Source organism: Bos taurus, chromosome 4 (genome assembly GCF_002263795.3).
Source record: "Bos taurus isolate L1 Dominette 01449 registration number 42190680 breed Hereford chromosome 4, ARS-UCD2.0, whole genome shotgun sequence".
In the NCBI taxonomy this organism is placed as follows: Eukaryota; Metazoa; Chordata; class Mammalia; order Artiodactyla; family Bovidae; genus Bos; species Bos taurus.
This window is the reverse complement of record NC_037331.1, coordinates 108,413,949-108,432,516: the sequence shown is the minus strand read 5'-3', so window position 1 is coordinate 108,432,516 and position 18,568 is coordinate 108,413,949.

Here is an 18,568-nt window from a genome sequence, read left to right as displayed (position 1 = left end):
TATACATAATTTACCATTAACAAATTTATTTTGTTTTCATATTCATATTTTTTATTTTAAAGCCCTAGGAGTCTTCTGAGATTTCAAGTCATAATTCTGAAACACCCTTTACTTCAGTATAATAAAGTATATCTCTCTTGGAGCTCAGATATCAAGAATACAGACGTGTAAATTTCAGGTTAGATACAAGTTTAAATAAATTTTCCACCACATTTAGCCAATTTATGGAATTATAAAAGCAATACAAGGGGAAGTATATACATATACAATTCAAAGTTGTTCACTAACTTTGAAATATAGCTCCCTAAAAAGATGCTCACCCACAGACAAGGGCAGACAAAATCCTTGGACTTTTGAAAAGGAAACCCCTTTGGATGGCATGAGAGAAACTAAGTATACAACTTAGTTTGGAAGTTGTGGAAGACTATGGAGGATTCTACTTTTCCTAAACTAATACAAATATTATCTGCCCTATCAAAAGGACTGAAATGTCATGTATTAATAACCTGCTTTAGACCTTGGGCAAAAACCCGACCTGCTTTTTAAAAATTAGAAAGAAAATGTTATGACTTAGGCTTGCTAGTCATTTTATCTTAATGATAAAACATTTTCTCTTCTATCTCTTGGCCAAAGAACTGGTTTCACAACAGCTTTTATTCCCAACCCTATTAAACTACCCTCTTCAAATTTGCTTTCAGTTCCTTTTAGCTTTGTCTGGAAGGCCAAATAACATGAGAAAACATAAGAGCACAAACGAAAGATTTAGAAAAGCTGGCGAAGAATGGAGGCAGTGGAACTACTTCAGTATGATGTGAAACCCATTGAGAGATGTGAAAAAGAAGTTTCCCCATCTTCCCTGGATTTAATCAACACATACACCCTCCTCTCTCCACCTACACACACACCTCATCTGTACTCAACTTAAACATGAAAATTTCCATGAAATTAGTAGGTCTTCTCTTAAACAGACTTGACTAAACCTTTAAATTTTAATGTTAGGATTTTAAAGAAAATAAGAACACACCTAATTTACTCTCTTTCTGTGATAGTCCTAAGATTTGTCCTGTGTTCTCCAGCCCCATTGCCATTCAGCCTTCTACCGTAGCCTTTATCAATCCTAATTCGATTCGTTGTAGTAGATTACTAACTGTTCTTTTTCTAGAAGTTTCTTTCATCAGTATCTTTTGTGCTTCCAGTTATTTGTTTCCCAACACCACAATTAGCATGTCACTGCCAACATGTGAACCAATGACTTAATACCTAAAATCAAATTCCTTTTCTCTTTCATGTAGTTTCTGTTTTCACAAGCTCATGCCATTTCTTTCCTACAGCAGAAATTCTCCCCTATAGCCTGGCAGGTCCCTATTATTTGTCACAGTAAATTTGTTCTAGTATTTATGTTGTTACCTCTGCCCAGAATGCTGTATCCCTCTTCACTGTTGTTGTCTAAATCCTGTATATTCTCTAAGGCTAGGTTCACTTCTCATTCTCTGTCCAAAGATCTATCTCAATTTAATTGATGCTTCCAGTTCCTAAATTGCTAGACTACTTAAGACACAGGCAAGAAAACTCCTTGCCTAGAACCTTAAGCTTCAGATGCTATGCATGCATGCGTGTGCACAAACACACATACACACACACACACACCCCATTCACTAAAGGACACACAGATACCTCTGTCATTCATAGTCCCGGGGACAGTATTGGCAGAGGAAAACTTCTAACCTAAATATCCATTTTTATGACTAACACTGCTCAGGCCCTAGAAACATTCTTTACTTAGTTTTTCCCACGATGCTTTTGACCACTGATGAGTTCAATTCAGTTCAGTCGCTCAGTCCTGTCTGACTTTTTGCGAACCCGTGGACTGCAGGATGCTAGGCTTCCCTGTCCATCACCAACTCTCAGAGACTACTCAAACTCATATCCATCGAGTCAGTAATGCCATCCAACCATCTCATCCTCTGTCGTCCCCTTCTGCCTTCAGTCTTTCCAAGCATCAGGGTCTTCTCCAATGAGTCAGTTCTTTGCATCAGGTGGCCAAAGTATTGGAGTTTCAGCTTCAGCATCAGTCCTTCTAATGACTATTCAGGACTGATTTCCTTTAGAATGGACTGGTTGGATCTTCTTGCAGTCCAAGGGACTCTCAAGAGTCTTCTCCAACACCACAGTTCAAAAGCATCAAAACTTTGGAGCTCAGTTTTCTTTATAGTCCAACTCTCACATCCATACAGGACTACTGGAAAAAGCATAGCTTTGACTAGATGAACCATTGTTGGCAAAGTAATATCTCTGCTTTTTAATCTGCTGTCTAGGTTGGTCATAGCTTTTCTTCCAAGGAGCAAGTGTCTTTTAATTTCATGGCTGCAGTCACCATCTGCAGTGATTTTGGAGGCCCCCCTCCCCCCCAAAATTGATGAGTACCACAAATGATTTGGGTTTGAGTGCTCTCAGTGTGTGGCATGAATCCTGCTTTAGAACACCAGAGCCAAATGTGCTTTGGTAAAAGACATGATAAATTAACTAGTCAAGCCTGTACTCTCAGTTTGCACACTATCAATGGAGTCCTGCATAACCAATATCAAGAACTGCCAGAACTGCCGAGTGTCCTTTTTCCTGCTTCAGTTACCAACCTAATTGTAGCTGTGAAAGCATCTGCAGTTTAGCATGGTACATGCAACAATTAGCAAGAGGGACTAGAAGCTTTTAGCAAAGCCACAAAGATACTTTTATTCTTAAATTTATTCTTAAATTCACTTGTTTAGAGCAATTCTATTTTCACAGATATAGAATGCATGAAGCATGATCAAATTTCTTTACATGAACTACTAGATAGTCATATTATACCAACTTCAAAATATTTGATACAATTTAAAATTTTAAAACACTTAATTAAATGTTGGCTTAATTTAAATGTTGGTATGATTTTTGTTTTTATTAACTATAATTTGTAAAAGTGTAGTTATCAATCTATTATAACAGATAATTTTGAGTAATTTTAAATGTTTTAGGATAAAATGACTTTCTGAAAAAATTTATCTTTGCTTTAATAAAAATATTTCCAAATTTAGCACATGCAAGGAGATCAGTCCTGGGTGTTCTTTGGAAGGAATGATGCTAAAGCTGAAACTCCAGTACTTTGGCCACCTCATGCGAAGAGTTGACTCACTGGAAGAGGGATTGGGGGCAGGAGGAAAAGGGGACAACAGAGGATGAGATGGCATCACTGACTCGATGGACATGAGTTTGAATGAACTCCGGGAGCTGGTGATGGACAGGGAGGCCTGGTGTGCTGCAATTCATGGGGTTGCAAAGAGTCGGACATGACTGAGAGACTGAACTGAACTGAATACAATAGTATTTATCTATTTTAGTGTTGTAAGTCATTATTGTAACAAAAAAACTATTATTAATTATTAATGAAAATATTAAGGATGAATTTTAGTGATATTTAGTGGTTTGCTGAAATGAAGAAAATAAATGCAAATCTTATGAAATAAGAATGCAATAATTAAGAATTCTGACACAATGGAATATTACTCAGCTATTTAAAAGAATGTACTTGAATCAGTTCTAATGAGGTAGATGAACGTAGACCCTATTATACAGAGCAAAGTAAGTCAGAAAGAAAAACAAATGCATTTAGAAAGATGGTAACTATGACTCTATATGTGAGACAGCAAAAGAGACACAGATGTCAAGAACAGACTTTTGGACTCTGTGGGAGAGGGAGAGGGTGGGATGATTTGAGAGAATAGCGTTGAAACATGTATATTATCATATACGAAATAGATCGCCAGTCCAGGTTTAACGTATGATACAGGATGCTCGGGGCTGGTGCACTGGGATGACCCTGAGGGATGGAATGGGGATGGAGGTGGGAGGGGGGTTCAGAATGGGGAACACATGTACACCCATGGCTAATTCATGTGAATGTATGGCAAAAACCACCACAGTAGTGTAAAGTAATAAGCCTCCAATTAAAATAAATAAAAACATAAAAGGGGGTAAAAAAAAAACACATCTGTGTATATTATCATCTAAACCAGACTATCAAAAGAACACGGACCTACTCAATAGTAACTCAAATCAGTCTCATTACTGTCTTGTCATCTTTCAGCATTATAAAAAAACCTAAAGCTTTCCACAAATGGTTTTCACTATAAAAAATTCATTTTGTCAATGAAGGAGGAAAAAAACATTGAACAGCTCGCTAGCTTCTTCTATAATTAAAAAAAAAAAAAGCATGTAAGAAGTAAGCTTTCATTAGTATTTCCTGCCTCAGAACTTACAGTTATTGCACCTGGTCATAGAAATGTTCACTCAAACTAAACTCGAACTCTGTTACCTTTTCTGCTATTGTCCCCCCCTAGGCATGCGCCTTGGCTCTCTTCGCCCATTACATGGTGAATTACAGAGCGGAGACCACGCGTTTCCCAGTTCTAACCCTCCTGGTGCCCATCACTACTGTAAGCAATGTGTGAGCTGTTCATTGATTAGAGGTGAGAGAAAATAATTATGAAATTTTAAGTAGCTAGGGTTTCCAAATAGAGTCTAGGGGGCAGGTGGGTGGTGATGGCAAGAAGATTGCGTCTAGACTGGGAGAGGAGAGCATCCCCTGGGGGATATAAAACAATAACAGGAGGAGCAAGAGAAGGCTGCATTCCTGAGGCTGTCTGTGATTCCTGCCTGACAGAACCCTGGTGAGCCAGTCTTCCTGACAGAAAAGCCAAGTTTTACAGCCTCACAGCTGTGCTCAGGGGTGTTTAATTTGCAAATGAGGGGAATAAGAACTGAGTTCTTAGAAAGCAAATCTGCAGCCCATCTTTTTTGTGACATGGCTTCACACACATCAGACCCTTTCATTTCCAGACCTTCCCTTAGCACAGAATCAATTTTTGTGGGAGCTGAAAGGTAACTCAGGCTCCCCACCTATTCTCACATGATATTTAACCTTAAACTTGACATTTTAATGACTGCCAGTTTGCTATTAAGAACTTCCTTTAAGAATTAACCAAATACCTCAAGCACTATTTTACAAAGACTTTTAGATTTAGCTAGCTTAAGAGCCATTGTTGAGCAGCTACGAAGTATTAATAGTTCAGTGAAAGAGATTTCTGCTGTGCAGAGAACCTAACATTGCAAAATATATGTAGTAAAAATCCTAAATAAAAATTGTCTTATTGCTTTAGTTTTAGGTGTTTTAGTAAATATTTGTAAGATCATGCTCCAGGTAGTTTTTACTTGGGAAATAAAATTCACAGTATTCCTCAATGATCAATCGTGTGATTCTTTTTCTAGAGTTTATGTGTTTTCATTACTCATTCCAAAATACATATATGTTTACAGGTACACAAACAGTGATTTGGAAAAGGAATTAAATGAAAATCGAGACCTTTGCCAAAAATATGTTCTCACAATTGACTATTAGTAAGCTCTATTTCACATCACTTTTCTTATTTTCTCATAATTTGAGTTAATGAATGTAAATTGAGCTTATTTAGATTTTAACACATGTATGATATGTTCCAGTTAAATTATGGTGAGAAAAAATTTGTAAAAGATTAAGCTAAAGGACTCAGATTAGATACCAATTACCCACAACTCTGAATTACAGGGAAACAAAATTAAATACTGAGCTACTCCTCTTCTTCCACTTTCTTTTTTTTCCTTCCTTTTTCTAATTTAAAAGTCATGATGCCACCAAATGAGATGGGCATTTTCATAGGCATGGGGGAGGCATGGATAGGAAGTCATGGTCAGAAACCAAAAAGGTGAGATTGGTGGAAGCATCCTATGTGGTTACAGGGGAACTTACTTAGGGTACAGCAAGGAGATTAAACCAGTCAATCCTAAAAGAAGTCAACCTTGAATATTCATTGGAAGGACTGATGCTGAAGCTGAAGCTCCAATACTTTGGCCACCTGATGTGAAGAGCTGATTCACTGGAAAAGACCCTGATGCTGAGAAAGATTGAAGGCAGGAAGAGAAGGGGACGACAGAGGATGATGAGATGGCTGGATGGCATCACTGATGCAATGGACATAAATTTGAGCAAACTCTAGAAGGTGGTGATGGACAGGGAAGCCCATTATGCTGCAGTCCATGGGGTTGCAAAGAGTCAGACATGACTTAGCAACTTGAACAACAATTGGGGTAAAAGAATGTCCACCCAGAGGACAGGCCAGGAGGAATGTCAGAGCCCAAGCCACGTGAGAGTTACCATATTTGTGGGGTGACCTGAGGAGATGATGAGGCACGCATGGTGGGGTGGGGAGTGTGCCAAGTTAGAGGACAGCAGAGACAGCCAAGCTCAGGGTTTCTGAGCTAAAGTAGAGTGGTGACAGTTGTCCTGCGGGAGGAAAGGCAGTGGCAACAGCAGAGAAGATTGGAGACAGGCTAAAGGAGGGGGAGAGATTTTGACCAAATAGGTAAATATATTCAGTGTAATAGAAGACAGTTTTCTCACCATCAGAAAAAGGAGTACATACATGTGGCTGCTGCTGCTGCTAAGTTGCGTCAGTCGTGTCCAACTCTGTGCGACCCCAGGGACGGCCTCCCACCAGGCTCCCCCGTCCCTGGGATTCTCCAGGCAAGAACACTGGAGTGGGTTGCCATTTCCTTCTCCAATGCACAAAAGTGAAAGGTGAAAGTGCAGTCGCTCAGTCGTGTCCCACTCTTAGCGACCCCATGGACTGCAGCCCACCAGGCTCCTCCGTCCATGGGATTCTCCAAGCAAGCGTAATGGAGTGGGGTGCCATTGCCTTCTCCAACACACATGTGGAGAGCAAAACAAACTCTGTGGTGTTAGATTAAAACTGAAGATATTTCTGTGAGTACATACATTTCAATAAATAGAAACATATAGAAATAAATTTAGATGTGAATGTATACATACATACTCATGTATACACCTCTTAGCTCTATCAGGTGACAGCCCAATAGCAATGAGCACACCTACTTTCCAGATTTCAGTTTATAAACACCATTCACCCATTCTTCATTTAAAGTGACCAGAGCTCCTTGGAGAAATAGCTCATTTCAGAGCTTGTGCAGGCTAATTATAAGATGAGCCTTGAGCATACTGTGATGTTAAAAAGTAAGGAAGTATTATTCAAAGAAAGATAGACATATGCCAGAAGGACACAGAGGCCTGCTTGAAGAGGCTATCAATAGACACATCTGGGAACTGAAACATTAAAACAAATTATGATGATAGATTATAACCCATGCTTATAATAGGAAACTATGAATCTATATTGATAGAAATAAATTGAAATTTTGATAGGGAACAGGATATTCACATAGTCTTACTGTCACTTCCACCATTTACTTATTCATTATAAAGGAAAGAGAGTACTTTTACAAAGAAGGTTGGCAGATGACCTCTTGATAAAATGAATGATTACACTTCTTTGTTTTCTTAAGTCAGAAATTGGAAGTAGACCTCCCTTCCCTGTATCTGCATGAGGACCCTGGCTCAGGAGCACAGGCCTGGCCATCTGACAAAGGGCCTAATATCTGGACAGCTGTATATTTGGTCTACTTGTTAGAAGACAATTTTTTTGAAGTATAATTGATTTACAATGTTAGTTGCAGATGTATAACAAAGTGATTTAGTTATGTGCATATATATACATATATATTTTTTTCAGATTCTTTTCCCTTGTTGTTGTTCAATCACTCAGTTGTGTCCGACTCTTTGGAAACCCATGGACTGCAGCACGCCAGGCTTCCCTGTCCTTCACCATCTCCCAGAGTTTTTTCAAACCCATGTCCATTGAGTCAATGACAACAACCATTTCATCCTCTGTCGTCCCCTTCTCCTCCTGTCTTCAACCTTTCCAGCATCAGGGTCCTTTCCAATGAGTCAATTCTTCGCACCAGGTGGCCAAAGAATTGGGGCTTCAGCATCAGCGTCAGTTCTTCCAATGAATATTCAGAGTTGATTTCTTTTACGATTGACTGGTTTTTTTCTCCCTGCTGTCCAAGGGACTCCCAAAAGTCTTCTCCACAACCACAGTTCGAAAGCATCAATTCTTTATCACTCAGCCTTCTTTATGGTCCAAATCTCACATCCATACATGACTACTCGAAAACCATAGCTTTGACTTTACAGACCATTGTTGGCAAAGTGATGTCTCTGCTTTTTAACACTCTGCCTAATTTTATCATAGTTTTTCTTCCAAGATTATTACAAAATATTGAGTAGAATTCCCTGTGCTATACAGTAGGTCCTTATTGGTTATCTAGTTTATATACAGCAGTATACTTATGTTAATCCCAAACTCCTAATTTCTATACTTCCAATCAGTAATGGGACAAATCAAAATTGCATACTACTTAATAGGAAAAGAATGCAGTATCATTTTGATAATATTCTTGCCAAAGATCCATAACCTAAATCTAATCTGAGGAAGCATCAGGGAAACCCAAATTGAGATAAATTCTAGAAAGGAAGTCCCCTGTAATCTACAAAAGTGTCAGACTATGAAAATTAGGAGACTGACAAACGCTTCCAGATTGAAGAGACCAAAGAAACCTTCACCAGATCCTGAGCTATTGTTATATGTCCTTTTGTTATAAAGGACATTGTGAGGACAATTGGCAAAACTTAACGTGGTCTGAAGTGGAAGACACAGCAAGGTGTTCTTTACCCTGTTCATGTATGTATGTTGGTTATGCAGAGCTTCCTGCTTTGGAGGAAAATACCCTAAAATTTTTAGGAGTGACAGGTCATCAAGCCAGCAACTTACTCTCACATAGTTTAAGAAAAAAAAAGGAGTATTCTTTGTAGTGTGATGGCTATTTTTGCTAGCCTTGGATTGTCCAAAAATAAAGTCTGAGTCTGAACAAAATAAAGTTCTCCTCTTGTGGGACAACACAAAAGAATCTGAGAAATGCCCTAAGTTAATTTATCAGAATTCTAGTTTCTCACCTGATTGTATATCCATTTTTCACTTAGATAATATGATCAGAGCCCACTTTGGAAGCCTACATAGGAAGTTATATTAAAATAATATGGAAAAGTCAGGAAGACTTGCTCACACCAACCTGTGTAATGTCTAAATTTCCATAAATGGAAGTCCTTTTCCATGGGCTAAGAATAATCTTTTACAAGGACTATTACAGAATATAATTTCCTGAATGCCAGATGAAGAACTACAGACAGGAGAGGATACATAGAAAAGCTTGTGTGCAAATGGGCTCATCTTATCCTTCTCTTTTCCAAACTTATTTTGAGAATATAATGGGGGTCAAGGGTAAGGAAATGTCATAGCACAGGGGAGAAACTGAGTCATGGTATGTCTAAGCCAGATCTGTGGACCTGAATAGAACCATCAGTGCAGCCAGAGCTGCAAAAAGTCAGCATGACCAGGCAAGTGGTGAGTCCATGTAGAAGACTGATTTGAGACAAAGGGAATAGGAAAATGTGGTCATAAACTCATTATACTTGAAAGACTAAATAAACCTGAAGGTGAGTTATAAGCAAGAAGATCAGCTAGCCAAACATGATCCACAGGCTAGAGAACTAACAGTTTATTAAAAAAAAAAAAAAAATATATATATATATATATATATACACACATATATATATATATATATTCCAAACGGAAGTACATAGGTGAAAGGAAAGTAAGAATTGACTAATTTTCCACAGGTAAAAATGTGCCTGCTAAGAGAATCCAGTAAGATGCGGGTGGTGTGGCCACCACTGTCCTTTATTCCAATCCACTCCTACTTTCACTCTTAGATTGCCATCATAGATTCTGAAAACACACAGTAGATTCAGAGAGAATAGACCACCTGGTTCTGTTGATTTGATCACAATTTTGCAGGTATAGAAAAGGAACACACTGTAATGTAATAAATAGGAAATGCTCTCTCATAACTCCCCTTAAGGAAGGACTTTCTGGCTGACTGTGGAGAATGTGGTCAACAGACAATCTTCAAAAAACAGAAGGTAACAATTGGCAAGGATGTGGAAAAAAGAAATCCCTTATACACTGTTGGTAGGAATATGAATTGGTAGCGCACTGAGGAAACAGTATCAGCGTTCCTTAAAAATTAAAGGTAGAACTAGCATTTCTGGATATATACCTAAAGCAAATGAAATCAGTGTCTCAAAGAGATATCTGCACCCCCACATGCATTGCAACATTATTCATAATAGCCAAGACATGGAAACAACTTAAATATGTGAAAATGACTGGAAAAAGAAAATGAACAATGAAATAATATTCAGCCCTGAGCACCCAAAAATTAATGCTTTCAAATTGTGGTGCTGGAGAAGACCCTTGAGAATTCCTTGGACTACAAGGAGATTAAACCAGTCAATCCAAAAGGAAGTCAACCCTGAATATTCAATGGAAGGACTGATGCTGAAACTGAAGATCCAATAACTTGACCACCTGATGTGAAGAGCTGACTCATTGGAAAAGACCCTGATATTGGCAAAGATTGAAGGCAGAGGGAGAAGGGAGCGAAAGAGGATAAGATGGATAGATAGCATCACCGACTCAATGAGCATGAGTTTGAGCAAACTCCAGGAGATGGTGAAGGACAGGGACGCCTGGTGTGCTGCAGTCCTTGAAGTTGCAGAGAGTCAGACACAACTTAGCAACTGAACAACAACAATATTCTTAAGGAAATCCTGACATTTGTGACAAGATGTATGAGCCTGGAAGACATGCTAAACAAAATAAGCCAGACACGTAAAGACAAATGCTGCATAATCTGACTCACTTATATATTAAACCTGAAATAATTAAACTCATAGACACAAAGAACAGAAGAGTGCTTACCAGGAGCTGATGGGGAGGGAGAAATGAGATCTTGGTGAAAGCATACAAAGTTCCAGTTAATAGATGAATATGTTCTGGAGCTCTAATGTGCAGAAATGTGATTGTCGTCAGCAAGACTTAATTGTTTATTTGAAATTTGCTAAGAAAGTAGATCTTAGTTCTCAAAAATGGAAGGAAGGAAGGAAGAAAAAAAGGAAGGAAAGAAGGAAGAAAAAAGGAATGGGAGGGAGGAAAGAAGAAAGAAAAGAAAAGAAGAGATAAAAGGAAAAGAAAGAAAATAGAAAGTGTCAAGCAGATTACCCTGCACTGGTTTAACCTGAGGGGAGAACCCTAAAGACCTCTGCCACTGTATCTCAGTATTGGAGTCACCAAGAATACCATGCAGTCAAGCACTGATGGAACAGTTTTGCTCACATAGAGAAGAGACAGAGTAAGATCAGCTCCAACAGTGGGCACTGGTCCCCTGTGACCAGCAGGTCTCATCCTGAGCCCAATGCAGGGCAATTTGCCTACTCACCGTACTCCTGGTGCATTAGACAAACCCCACAGAGGACATACATAGCGGGGGTGGCCAGGTGCTGTATGGTGCACACCATGCAAGGAAAGACACGGGGGACCTCTTTGGGCCCAAAACAGGGAAAGACATCCCCCACAAGGTGACAAGACTGGCACAGGCTGCATGGGCTCTTTATCTCTTGGTAAGGGAGTGTTCCAAGCCCAAGGCCCATTTTTATACAAAGAAATAAGAGCAGAAAGCCTGCAGGCACCAGCCCACCTTTCCCAACAGCAACTGTGTGAGGTGATGGACTTGTTAATGAATTTGATTGTAATGACTATTTTACAATATATGTATGTGTGTGCTTAGCCCCTCAGTTGTGTCCAACTCTTTATGATCCCAAGGAGCTCCTCTGTCCATGGAATTTCCCAGGCAAGAATACTGGAGCAGGTTGCCATTTCTTCCTCCAGGGGAAGACCCAGAAATTCCTGACCCAGGAATCAAACCTGCATCTCTAGTGTCTCCTGTTTAGCAGGTGGATTCCTTACCTCTGGTGCCACCTGGGAAGCCCTTCACAATGTATATATATGGCTCAAAACATCAAGTTGTGTATTTGAAACATATACAATTTTTATTTGTCCAAAAAAAAAAAAAAATAGATACCCTTCTGCTTGCAGTTCTGCAGGGTCCACCTAAGTTGCAAAGAGCCAGCTCCCTCAGGCTGTACCCTTCCTGGGACAACCCCTCAGAGGGCTAAGCAAGGTGAGAATCCAAGTGCAAGCACCTTGAACCAGACAGGAGACAAGGCTGGGGAGGAACACTCACCTTCAACTCCACAGGGGCTTCCCAGGCTTTGGGAAGCTCCCTTCACACTTCAGCTTCCCACCCTGCCCAACCCTGCTCCTTCCCCCTTCCTTTCTTTACTACTGGTATCTAGTAAATACCTTCTTTACCCCAAATCCCATGCCAGCATCTGCTTCCATCAAATCCTACCAGTGACAGTTGGTATCAGAAACAATCTGAGTTGGGGAGTTGGGGAGATCAATCCTTACTGCTAAACTGGCACTGTGGTAAATGGAGCCAGGCATCCCACAGTACAGGGTACCGGTCCAACTGTTAAAATCTTCCCTGGTGCTGAACTGGGCCAACATACTAACGGGAGAGAATCCATTAGTGGGTATGATGTGCCAAGGATTTGAAACATATGGGGGAAGTTGCATTGGCTGAATTTTGCTAAGAGCCACCGTGCTGATGTTCTGTTGAGAGATAATGACAAGCTGAGATGAGTAAAAAGCCAATTGAAACTTAGGTGTGAAAGCTAGAGTGTTATTTTGGTTGTATGTGCAGAGCCTGGACCAGGGTAAAACCAAGTGAGAACAGTTGATAATTTAAGAGAGTGCCAAATGCCAAAAGTCTCATCAACCCAGAGTGACTTGCAAGAAGAAAATACATGAGAGACTGATCAGTCAACTAATGGGTTCAATGTTTAGTTACCAAATACTCTGTAATTGCCAAACAATTATTCTGAGAAGGTGTCATAATTGGTTCCAGGGTCTATCTAGATTTCCATGAGGCTGCTAGTTTGATTTCTTACAAATGGACTTGAAGAAACTTGATGGGAATTTCCAGTGGATAGCATGTGGCTTTGATCAAAGAACAATTTTCCATTTGGGAAAGTCCTCTTCTTCAAACAATTGTGCAGAGCTAGAAGAAAAGCAAGAGACAAACTGGGGAGAAAGGAAACTCGTTTATTCTCAGAAAGATCTCTCAGATGAAATTTTGTGATCTGGAGATCAGAGAGTGGCAAATATTTTAATCAGACTTGTTCACTTTTATGAGGGATGATACTTGTTAAATTCTGGACAGGGCTTACCTGGTAGTCCAGTTCGATCCTTGGTCCGGGAAGATCCCACAGGCTGCAGATCAACTGAGGCATGTGCTGCAACTACCAAGCCCAAGCTCTAGAGTCCATGAGCTCTAACTCCTGAACCCCTGTGCCCTAAAGCCTGTGCTCTGCAGTAGAGAAACCACCACAATGAGAAGCCCATGCATTGCAAGGAAGGGTAACCCCTGATAGACTCAGCTAGAGAAAGCCTGTGTGCAGCAGCAAAGATCCACCACAGCCAAGAATAATGAAATAAAATAAAAAATAATTATTTAAAAGTCTGGATAGTGCTCAGCCCTTACAATGTGCTGAGTTTTTGATAGTTTTGAAGTGCATGTGTAAGGAAAAAACTTTGCCTCCAAGATACATTTCTCTAGATATCTCTACTAAGGAAATAGTATTTAGGAATAAATGATGTGAGCTTTTGTTTGATTTTTTAAAAAGTGACTTTCAGGCCTGCAAAAGAAAATTTTCTTTAAGCTGATCCCTCTGGAGTTGAGGTTTGGAGGAGAAAGAAGGAAAGGAGACAGCCCCTTACTGGCAACTGCTTGTCATATTGGTGTCTATAAATGTTTCCAAACACTAAACAGTGTGCCATGTGTGGGTGTGTTAGTCTTGTCTACACTTTTGGTTCTCAACTGGGAGATTTTGCTTCCATGGCACATTTGTCAATGTCTAAAGACACATGTCTAAAGGTTGTCACAATTGAGGGTGGTGCTCCTGGTATCTAGTGAGTAGAGGCCTGAGATACTTCTAAATGTGCTACCATACACAGGACAGACCACACATGCAACAAAGAAATATTCAGTCCGAAATACAAACAGGTTGGGAAATTCTGGTCTGTACCGAAGGCAGTTACACTATTTGAAGTACCTTTAAGAGAAGTACATGCTGTGGTGCATTAATTATTATGGAAAGGACATTAATTAGGGGTCCAGCCTCCAGAGCTGGCCTCTACACACTTTGACCATCGCTATCTAAGTGGTGCTAGTGGTTTCCACAACTAGCATTGGGAAGCAGTGTCATAAGAAAAGTGGGTTAGGATACAAGGCAGTCCTCCTACAGTGTTTGTGGGAATATCAATTGGTGCAGCCACTGTGGAAAAAAGTATGAAGGTTCCTCAAAAAACTAAACATAGAGTTACCATATGATCTAGCAATCCCACTCCTGGGCATCTATTCAGAGAAAACCATCATTTAAAAAGATATAAGCACCTCAGTGTTCACAGAAGCACTATTTACAATAGCCAAGATATAGAAACAAACCTAAATGCCCATCAGCAGAGGAATGGATCAAGAAGATGTGGTAGATATGTACAATGGAATGTTACTCAGCCATCAAAAGGAAAGTAACAATGCCATTTGGAGCAACATGGATGAACCTAGAGATTATCACACCAAGTGAAGTAAGTCAGGAGGAGAAAGACAAACACCACATTGAGTCTAAAATATGATACAAATCTACATACCTATGAAACAGAAACATACTCTTAAATATAGAGAACAAACATGTTTGCCAAGATGGGGGGCAGTGGCAGAAGGAAGGAATGGGAGTTTGGGATTAGTAGAGGCAAATTATTATGTATAGAATTGACAAACAACAAGATCCTACTGTATAGCATGGGATATAGCACTGTGACAAAACATAATGGAAAAGAATATGAACAAGAAAACATATATATACAACTAAGTCAATTTGCTCGGAGAAGGCAATGGCAAGCCACTCCAGTACTCTTGCCTAGAAAATCCCATGGATGGAGGAGCCTGGTAGGCTGCAGTCCATGGGGTCGCTACAAGTCGGACGCGACTGAGCGACTTCACTTTCACTTTTCACTTTCACGCAATGGGGAGGGAAATGGCAATCCACTCCACTGTTCTTGCCTGGAGAATCCCAGGGACGGTAGAGCCTGGTGGGCTGCTGTCTATGGGGTCGCACAGAGTCGGACACGACTGAAGCAGCTTAGCAGCAGCAGCAGCAGCAAGTCAATTTGCTGTACATCAGAAACCAAAGCAGCGTTATAAATCAACTACCATAAAATTTTTAAAAAATTAAAAGAAAAAGAAAAGCAGCTTGATTACAAACAGTGAGCACACACTTCTGTCCTTCCATGTTTAAGAGTATAAAATCTGGTGAGGACAGCCACCTATTCACATCAGGGGCTACTCTGGGCTCAAAGTATCAGTTCAATACATGCCCCAGGGCATTATATCACATGATCCAACTACAAGTTGAGTTGACTCTTGTTATCTGTCCCCAGTGCGAATAACCCCCTCATAAATCAACACACTGAAAACAGCGGTTAGTTCCTCCTTCTGGCAAATAACCCCAATCAGTGATCATCTACAGCTCCTGGTTCCTGGCAAGTGCATAGAAGAGAGGCAGGTGAAGGCATGGGACCGCCTTTGCCTCAACATCACCATCAGGTGTCCCTTACAATGGAGCCAAGCCTGGTACTGCAAGATCCATCCCCAACCTTTTTAGCACCAGGGACTGGTTTCATGGAAGACAGAATTTCCACAGATGGGGTGGGAGATGGTTTGGGGACGATCCGAGTGCATTACGTTTATTGTACACTTTATTTCTATTATTATTACATTAGCTTCAGCTCAGATCATGAAGCATTAGACCCCAGAGGCTGGAGACCCCTGAGATAGGACAATTAACTTCAGCATATGTGCACCTTCATGACCGTCAGGTTGCTTTGGGTAGATATCAATGACCATCTGGGGATCAGATCAGATCAGATCAGTCTCTCAGTAGTGTCCGACTCTTTGCGACCCCATGAATCGCAGCACGCCAGGCCTCCCTGTCCATCATCAACTCCCAGAGTTCACTCAGACTCATGTCCATTGAGTCAGTGATGCCATCCAGCCATCTCATCCTCTGTCGTCCCTTTCTCCTCTTGCCCCTAATCCCTCCCAGCATCAGGGTTTTTTCCAATGAGTCAACTCTTCGCATGAGGTGGCCAAAGTACTGGAGTTTCAGCTTCATTATCATTCCTTCCAAAGAAATCCCAGGACTGATGTCCTTCAGAATGGACTGGTTGGATCTCCTTGCAGTCCAAGGGACTCTCAAGAGTCTTCTCCAACACCACAGTTCAAAAGCACCAAATCTTTGGCACTCAGCCTTCTTCACAGTCCAACTCTCACATCCATACATGACCACTGGAAAAACCATAGCCTTGACCAGACGAACCTTTGTTGGCAAAATTATGTCTCTGCTTTTGAATATACTATCCAGGTTGGTCATAACTTTCCTTCCAAGGAGTAAGCGTCTTTTAATTTCATGGCTGCAGTCACCATCTGCAGTAATTTTGGAGCCCAGAAAAATAAAGTCTGACACTGTTTCCACTGTTTCCCCATCTATTTCCCATGAAGTGATGGGATTGGATGCCATTATCTTCATTTTCTGAATGTTGAGCTTTAAGCCAACTTTTTCAGTCTCCACTTTCACCTTCATCAAGAGGCGTTTTAGTTCCTCTTCACTTTCTGCCATAAGGGTGGTGTCATCTGCATATCTGGGGTTATTGAGATTTCTCCTGGCAATCTTGATTCCAGCTTGTGTTTCTTCCAATCCAGCATTTCTCATGATGTACTCTGCATAGAAGTTAAATAAACAGGGTGACAATATACAGGCTTGACATACTCCTTTTCCTATTTGGAACCAGTCTGTTGTTCCATGTCCAGTTCTAAATGTTGCTTCCTGACCTGCATACAGATTTCTCAAGAGGCAGGTCAGGTGGTCTGGTATTCCCATCTCTTTCAGAATTTTCCACAGTTTATTGTGATCCACACAGTCAAAGTCTTTGGCATAGTCAATAAAGCAGAAATAGATGTTTTTCTGGAACTCTCTTGCTTTTCCCATGATCCAGCGGATGTTGGCAATTTGATCTCTGGTTCCTCTGCCTTTTCTAAAACCAGCTTGAACATCAGGAAGTTCACGGTTCACATATTGCTGAAGCCTGGCTTGGAGAATTTTGAGCATTACTTTACTAGCGTGTGAGATGAGTGCAATTGTGTGGTAGTTTGAGCATTCTTTGGCATTGCCTTTCTTTGGGATTGAAATGAAAACTGACCTTTTCCAGTCCTGTGGCCACTGATGAGTTTTCCAAATTTGCTGACATACTGAGTGCAGCACTTTCATAGCATCATCTTTCAGGATTTGGAATAGCTCAACTGGAATTCCATCACCTCCACTAGTTTTGTTCATAGTGATGCTTTCTAAGGCCCTCTTGACTTCACATTCCAGGATGTCTGGCTCTAGGTCAGTGATCACACCATCGTGATTATCTTGGTCATGAAGATCTTTTTTGTACAGTTCTTCTGTGTATTCTTGCCACCTCTTCTTAATATCTTCTGCTTCTGTTAGGTCCATACCATTTCTGTCCTTTATCGAGCCCATCTTTGCATGAAATGTTCCTTTGGTGTCTCTGATTTTCTTGAAGAGATCTTTGTCTTTCCCATTCTGTTGTTTTCCTCTATTTCTTTGCATTGATCACTGAAGAAGGCTTTCTTATCTCTTCTTGCTATTCTTTGGAACTCTGCTTTCAGATGTTTATATCTTTCCTTTTCTCCTTTGCTTTTCACTTCTCTTCTTTTCACAGCTATTTGTAAGGCCTCCCCAGACAGCCATTTTGCTTTTTTGCATTTCTTTTCCATTGGGATAGTCTTAGTCTCTCTGTATAAACACAGAAATCTCCAATTCCTGCAGGCTTCCTCCTTCCTGCCCCTCCTATCTCTTTCATGGTAAAGGCTACTGAACATTCTTTCACTTCTGGCAGTTTTCAGAGAATTGCACTCCTATAATGAGACCTTCTTATAACTCTGCCATAATGAATTTAGTGCCTTTCCTTTCCATAGTGTGCTATTTCAGCTGTAATTTAGGCCCAATTCAGAAGCAGAAGAAGATTCTAATTACTACTTTGCAACATTCAATAACACCACTCTTTGAGACTGCCAAAAAATATATACATATGTTCAAACTAAGTGGTCCTTAAGTATAAAGCTCAAGTCCTTTTCTTAAGATAATTATTTTCTTAGTTTCACCATACCAATACATAAATAAACATGGCTTCTTTACAGGAAATATGCAATTTTGTTTAAGCAAAGTCCTATTGAGATTTTAGATTTAGACATATATAATCAAGACCTCTGAAGTTGAGCTGGCCTTTTGTCAAATAAATCATAATCCTTCCCACTTGGTTTTGATAGCTTCTGATCAATATATACTTAATAAAATGCCACAGCAAAGGCTTCACATCCACAAACATCAGGATACTTTACTTTCATCTGAGCTAAAAAAAAAAAATGAACATAGGAATTTGGGACAATTAACTATTGTTCTCAGTTAAGTGACACTGAGATCTGTGTGCACCTTTCTTAG